At 40.8% G+C, this 7,893-nt stretch overlaps 1 pseudogene; it reads left to right on the top strand.

The window, feature by feature from the left end:
* Nucleotides 1-300: 300 nt before the first annotated feature.
* On the top strand, nt 301-3,448 carry LOC129628585 (olfactory receptor 5B3-like; annotated as a pseudogene).
* The last annotated feature ends 4,445 nt before the right edge of the window (nt 3,449-7,893 follow it).

Raw genomic sequence — 7,893 nt, 5'->3', positions numbered from 1 at the left:
GTAAGTTTCTATATTCCATATACACTTTTGGTAATAAGGATAATTCATGCAAAAGCAATGGGACAGCTATACCTACTATGAGTTATTTAAGAACAGAAATAGATTTTTTTGGATATTTTCCAAAGCAGTGACATAACAAAATTTCAAAATACACTTCTGAAACATTATCATGCTGCTCTCCTCAAAGAGATTAGTGGTGAAAAAGTGGATAGGTAATGCTCTGATCAGTTCAGTTCAGTTCAGTCACTCAGTCGTGTCCGACTCTTTGTGACCCCATGGACCACAGCACGTCAGGCCTCCCTGTCCATGACCAAGACCCAGAGTTCATTGAGTCAGTGATGCCATCCAACCATCTCATCCTCTGCCGTCCCCTTCTCCTCCTACCTTCAATCTTTCCCAGCATCAGGGTCTTTTCAAATGAGTCAGTTCTTCGCATCAGGAGGCCAAAATATTGGAGCTTCAGCTTCAGCATCAGTCCTTCCAATGAATATTCAGGACTGATTTCCTTTAGGATGGACTGGTTGGATATCCTTGAAGTCCAAGGGACTCTCAAGAGTCTTCTCCAGCACCACAGTTCAAAAACATCACTTCTTCAGCACTCAGCTCTCTTTATGGTCCAACTCTCATATCCATACATGACTACTGGAAAAGCCATAGTTTTGACTAGATGGACATCTGTTGGAAAAGTAATGTCTCTCCTTTTTAATGTGCTATGTTGGTCATAGCTTTTCTTCCAAGGAGCAAATGTCTTAATTTCATGGCTGAAGTCACTATTTGCAGTGATTTTGGAGCCCAAGAAAATAAAGTCTCTGTTTCCACTGTTTCCCCATCTATTGCCCATGAAGTGATAGGACCGGATGCCATGATATGCATTTTTTGAATGTTGAGTTTTAAGCCAACTTTTCACTCTCCTCTTTCACTTTCATCAAGAGGCTCTTTAGTTCTTCACTTTCTGCCATAAGGGTGGTGTCATCTGCATATCTGAGGTTATTGATATTTCTCCTGGCAATCTTGATTCCAGCTTGTGCTTCATCCAGCCTGGCATTTCACATAAATACTCTGCATATTAGTTAAATGAGCAGGGTGACAATATACAGCCTTGATATACTCCTTTTCCTATTTGGAAACAGTCTGTTGTTCCATGTCCAGTCCTAACTGTGGCTTCTTGATTTGCATACAGATTTCTCAGGATGCAGGTCAGGTGGTCTGGTATTCCCATCTCTTAAATAATTTTCCACAGTTTGTGGTGATCCACAGTCAAAGGCTTTGGCATAGTCAATAAAGCAGAAGTAAATGTTTTTCTGGAACTCTCTTGCTTTTTCAATGATCCAATGGATGTTGGCAATTTTATCTCTGGTTCCTCTGCCTTTTCTAAATCCAGCTTGAATGTCTGGAAGTTCTCAGTTCACGTATTGCTGAAGCCTGGTTTGGAGAATTTTGAGCATTATTTTGCTAGCATGTGAGATGAGTGCAGTTGTGTGGTAGTTTGAGCATTCTTTGGCATTGTCTTTCTTTGTGATTGGAATGAAGAGACTAAAGAACTCATCTATAATTGAATCTTGCTTTTCACCAGCCATGTTTCTCAAACAAACATGTGCTGTGTGCTTAGTCACTCAGTTGTGTCCGACTGTTTGCTACCCCATGGACTGTAGCCGTCCAGGCTTCTCTGTCTGTGGAATTCTCCAGGCAGCAATACTGGAGTGGGTTGCCATGCCCTCCTCCAGGGGATCTTCCCAACCCAGGGATCGAACCCAGGTCTCCTGCATTTCAGACAGATTTTTTACTGACTGAGCCACCAGGGAAGCCCCAAGCAAACATGGAGGCAATCATTTCACTTTAATTCTAATAGTAAACCTAAGATAATCAGACTCTGCTCAATATCTGGTATTTTACTCACAGTTTTTTATACATTTTATCTTGTTTAATTCCTACAATAATACCTTGAGTTCTGTCTCATTAGTATTTTCATATTGTAGATGAAGAATCTGTGGGTCAGGCTCAGTGATTTCCAGGCAGTGAATGGTAGGGCTGTGGAACTGCAAATTGAATTAAGTTCAATTCAGTTAATAGCATCCTTGGAAAACAGTACAGAAGTGACTGAGTTCATCCTGCTGGAACTAAACAATGCCCCAGAGCTACAGGGCCCCCTCTTTATAACGTTCACTCTCATTTATCTCATCAGTGTGGTTGGAAACCTGGAAACGATCCAGTTGATTCTCCTGGTTTGTCGTCTCCACACTCCCATGTACTTTTCCCTCAGTAACCTGTCTCTGGCGGGCTTCGGCTACTCTGCAGCTGCCAATCATAAAGCCATGGCTGGATTCCTTGTGGGAGACAATGTCATCTCCTGCAACGTGTGTGCTGCTCAGATGTTCTTTCTTTCAGCCTTTGCCACTGTGGAAAATGTACTCTTGGCTTCCATGGCCTACAACCGCTTCAGAGCAGTGTGTAAACCCCTACATTACACCACCATAATGCCGACAAGCCTGTGTGCACGCCTTGCCGTAGGCTCCTGCGTTTATGGTTTCCTGAATGCCTCCATCCGTGCAGGGACACATTCAGTCTCTCTCTCTGTGCGTCCAAACTAACCCGTCGCTTTTTCTGTGATGCTCCAGCAGTCATGACTCTCTCCTGTTCTGATGACACATTAGTGAACTGGTTTTTATTGTTGTGACAAGTTTCAATATCCTTTTTTGCCCTCCTAGCTATCTTGGTCGGAGAAGGCAATAGCACCCCACTCCAGTACTCTTCCTTGGGAAATCCCATGGACAGAGGAGCCTGGTGGGCTGCAGTCCATGGGGTCGCAAAGAGTCCTACATGACTGCGCGACTTCACTTCCACTTTTCACTTTCATGCATTGGAGAAGGAAATGGCAACCCACTCCAGTGTTCTTGCCTGGAGAATCCCAGGGACGGGGGAGCCTGGTGGGCTGCCGTCTATGGGGTTGCACAGAGTCGGACACGACTGAAGCGACTTAGCAGCAGCAGCAGTTATCTTGGTTTCCTACCTGTTCATGTGTGTCATCATCCTGAAGATCCACTCGGCTGAGGGATACCTGAAGGCTTTATCCACCTGCGCGTCTCACCTCACTGCAGCCTCCATCTTCTACGGGACCGTCATCTTCATGAACTCCCAGCCCAGCTTCGGTCATTCCATGACGCAGACAAAACGGCGCCTGTGTTCTACACGGTGGTCATCCCCGTGCTGAATCCTGTGGTCTACAGCCTAAGAAACAAAGCCAAGAGCGCTTTCAAGAAAGCTGTTCAGAAGGAAAAATCGTCTCCAAGTTTCATGTCTTAAAGGTATAGAATTGACAATAACCTACATCTTTTCTGTCAGAGCATCTCCATGCATTAAATCATATTTGCTCACAGTGCATTAAAATTACTGAGATAACCTTTCTCCCCAAAACCTGTCGCTTAGAAAAAAGAAAATAATATGTCCAGATAAGTAATATCTGAATGAGGATGGCCAAAGGAGACTATGAATTTTTTTAGATTTCATTTGTCATAAATTTTATTAATCATCCTTGATATATTCTTATGTTCATATTTTCTCTACCATATTCTATGCAAGTGTATAAGACAGGGCTAAAACTCATCAATAGAAGCACATGAAAGGGTCTTGTGTGTGCACATACAGGGGTGAGAAATTTGTTAAAGGAGTCAAATGGACTATGGCTAGTTTTTAATTAAAAAGTTTAAAAGTAACTATGCTATCAGAATATAAATTTAACATTTTCCATTTCTCTAGCTTAAAAAGCTAGAGAAATTCTAAAATGAAGAAAAACATGACGTGGATTTTTTTTTAATAAAGGTATACGTTTTGGCTCTTTTTTGTTGTCTTGAGTTTTTCCTAACTGAAGTACAGTGGGTTTACAATATCATGCTGTGTTAACTTCAGGTGTACAGGGCAGTGATTAGCATTTTTCCAGAGCTATGCTAGTACAGCGTCATAAAGGAGTCCATATTTCTGCCTTCAGTAAGTCATTTGGTTGAAAAAGTATGGTCACATGATAATTTTCAAAAGCAAGAAAACCAGAGAGCACACACTAAATATAACTTTATCCTGAAGTCTCTGATATAACCCGTTTTGTTTCAGCCTTCCCTCTTATTTGTCTGACCAACTCTTTTTTATGTGTTTGTTAACTCTAATACCAGGTAAAGCCATTCCAGCATTGTCAGCTGGTATCCCGTGAGCAACAATTTTAACACTGCAATTCAGTCTTGTTGTAGAGTTCCTTTTACTTATAGACTATGGGGTTCACAATTTCCAGTCAGTATATATTTTTTGACATTAGTTAAATCAGCTCTTTTTGCTCCTCCCCTTTCAGTGACTTAGATTCTTTTGTAATAGTCTTCATTCTATCCTGGGGTTGTCCAACTTCCAAATTGATTCCATTTGTTTGTCTGTAAATGTTAATAAGTCACTCTTCATGACGAGCAGTTCTATGGGCCTTGATGAATGCATACATTCATGTATCTGCCACCTCGAAAACATACAGAATAATTTCATCACTCAAAAAATTCCCATAGTGTCCCTTTTATAGACAATATCTCCCTGTTCCCCTAGCCCTTGATTACCACTGAATTATTTTCCATCTCTACAGTTTTTCCTTTTTCAAAATGTCATGTGAATAGAATCCAATGATGTGTACTGTTTTCATCTCTTTTTCTTATCAAAAGTGAAAGTGAAAGTCGCTCAGTTGTGTCTGACTCTTTCCGACCCCGTGGACTATACAGTCCATGGAATTCTCTAGAACCGAATACTGGAGTGGGTAGCCTTTCCCTTCTCCAGGGGGTCTTCCCAACCCAGGGATCAAACCTAGGTCTCCCACATTGCAGGCAAATACTTTACCAGCTTGGCCACAAAAAATACACTTTAAATTCATTTATGTTTTGTAGAAATCAATAGCTCACCTCTTTTTTATTATTTGATAGTATTCCATTTATATCTATTAATACCACAGTTTGTTTAGCCATTCACCTTTAGGAATATATCTGTTTGCTTCTAGTTTGAGTGAATCTCGATAAAACTGCGATAAACATCGACAAACAGGATTTTGTGAAACACATGTTTTCAGTTCACTATGGGAAATACTTAAGAGAGCAAACACTGGATCATACGAGAAATCCATACATAATGTTATACGAAATTGCTCAACTGTCATCAGAGGTGATTGTACTTTTTTGCATTACCACAACAAATCAATGACTGAGGTTCAAATCTTTACTAGTATTTAACACTATCAGGATTTTTTGCCATTTTAACAAATGCAGAGTAATTTATCTTTGTGCTTTCAATATTTATTTTCTTAATGAAAAATTCTATGGAGCACAATTGTGTGTACTTCTCATCTGTATATCTTCTCTTGTAAAGGTTCAGATCCTTTGTGCATTTTTAATTGAGCTTTTTTTTTTTTTTTTGCCTTTAAAGGACACTCTATATATTCTATAAAACAAATCCTTTATACAGTGACATCAACAAGATAAGAGAGTATCTTTATCCTCCCAAGTAAAACAACAATTAGATGAATAACTGCAGACAGAAATAGCTCTGGGAGGGCTCAGGAGTCCAATTAAGAATCTGCAGTAACACAGTGAAGGAAAAAAATAGAGAATAACTACAGAGAAAAGGTCATGGGGGGAAATTGGCAGAGATGAAGCGTCTGGCTGGGAACAAAGGGAGTGTTGATGTCAAGGTCAGGCACAGGCTGAGGGCCACTGGGCTGCAGTGCCCCCTGAGGACCCCACGCAACCTTTGCCACTGAGGGTCTCAGCAGGGATGCTACCACTCCCCACAGCTTTTGCAATGGGGGAGCCCGGTGAACCCCACAGTGTTCATTAATGTAGATTCCACCGAGGACTCCTACCACTTAAGCCACTGAGGTAACCAGCAGCCCCTGCAGCTGTAGACTCTGGAGAGGGAGATGCTGACCCCACCCCCGGACCCCTCACCCAGGGAAAGAGCCCACAGCTGGACTTCTCTGGGCCCTGGGCTCACTCCCCACTCCAGCCCTCCACTTGCCGTGGACCTTGGAGCCAACCTTACTTGGAACACTGGTTCTGAGGCAATTCTCCTTGTGTCTGCACTCAAGATTCTGGCTGCATAGCTGCTCTGCACACACCCACATTCAGTCACCAGGACCACTGTCAGTGCTGACTAACCTGTACCCAGGACTTCAGGATTGTGAGCTCTGCACACGCCTGCACCCCAGACCCCAAGTGCACAGCCACTTAGGGAGTGCCCACATCAAAGACGCCTAGAAACATCACTGCAATGGGAATGTCCCCACTCGCATAGAGCTCTGGGCACAGCCCTGAACGAGTAGACCTCAAGTGAGCTCATGCAAAGAAATCAATGGTAACTGTGTGAGGTGATGGATATGCTAATTATCTTATTGTAATAATTTCACAATTTTACACATATATAAACATTACATAGTACCCCTAAAATATACTGAATTTTTATCTTTCATCCTCAGTAAAGCTGGAAAAAATGTAAAGAACCATCTATATGTAAACTGAAAATATGATATGCAAAGACATGATTTGCAAATATTTTCTCCTGGCCTATGCTTTCTTTTATAGAACAAAAATTCTAATTTTGATAAGTAAAATTTGTCACTTTGTTCTTTCCTAGACCATCCTTTAGACGATAAAGAATCCCCCTGCCATGTGGGAGACTTGGGTTCGATCTCTTGGTTGGGAAGATCCCCTTGAGGAAGCCATGGCAACCCACTCCAGTGTTCTTGCCTGGAGAATCCCCATGGACAGAGCAGCCTGGGGCCCACGGGGGTAGCAAAGAGTCGGACACGACTGAGCGACTGAGCACACAGCACAGCACCAACAAATTCAATGCCAAACTCAGACATTTCTCATTTTCTTCTATATTTTCGTTTAAAAGTTTTATAATTTTATGTTCCACATTTCAGTGGTATCCATCTTGAATTAATTATTGTTTTAGGTAGAAGGTATACTTTGAGGTTCATTTGCTTTTGTATATAGACATCGTGTTGCTGCACGAAAAAGAATATCACTTTTCCATTTAATTGCTGTGGCAAAAACTAGTTTGCTATATTGTATGTTTCTATTGATGAAATCTCTATTCTGTTCAAATGATTTATGTGTCTATTCTTTCACCAATATACACTTTCTTGATTAATGTAACTTTAGAGTAAGTCATGAAATCAGTTAAGGAGCATATTTCAACTTTGTTCTTCTTTTTAAGAATTACTTTAAGTATTCTAGTAGCTCTACCTCTTCATATGAATCTTTCAACTTGAAAGATTGTTTCCAAAATTCTTGCTTGAATTTTTGTTGAGATCACATTGAATCTGTAGATAAATATGAAGAAGCTGATATATTAAAGTCATCCAATTCATGAAAAAATATATCTATACATATATACACACATACTTGTCTTCTTACTATACAGTTATAATATTTCTTATCAGATACATGATTTGCAAATATATTCTCGCATCCTTGGGTTATATACTCACTTTAGTGATGGTATAATTTGAGACACAAATGTTTTTACTGTCGATAAAGTCCGATTTACTTTTTCTTTTATTACCTAAGTTTCTGCTGTTGTATGTAAGAACCAACTGCCAAACTCAAAGCCACTGTATCCGTTATCTAGGGCTGCTGTACAAAGTACCACAAATTCTATAGTTTAAAACAACAGAAATTTCAACTATCACACAGGTCTACATGTCTGAAATCAAGATGTCAGGAAGACTACATTCTTTATGAAACCAGTAGGGAAACGTGTCCTTGTTCTTCTTAGTCTCTAGTGGTTTTATGGCAAACTGTGAAGATCCTTGGCTTGAAGTTGCCTAACTGCATGGCCTGAGCCTGGGCACTGATGGAGTGGGGGCACTGGCCAAGC

Source organism: Bubalus kerabau, chromosome 15, assembly GCF_029407905.1.
Source record: "Bubalus kerabau isolate K-KA32 ecotype Philippines breed swamp buffalo chromosome 15, PCC_UOA_SB_1v2, whole genome shotgun sequence".
Taxonomy (NCBI): domain Eukaryota; kingdom Metazoa; phylum Chordata; class Mammalia; order Artiodactyla; family Bovidae; genus Bubalus; species Bubalus kerabau.
This window is presented reverse-complemented; position numbering and strand designations above follow the sequence as displayed.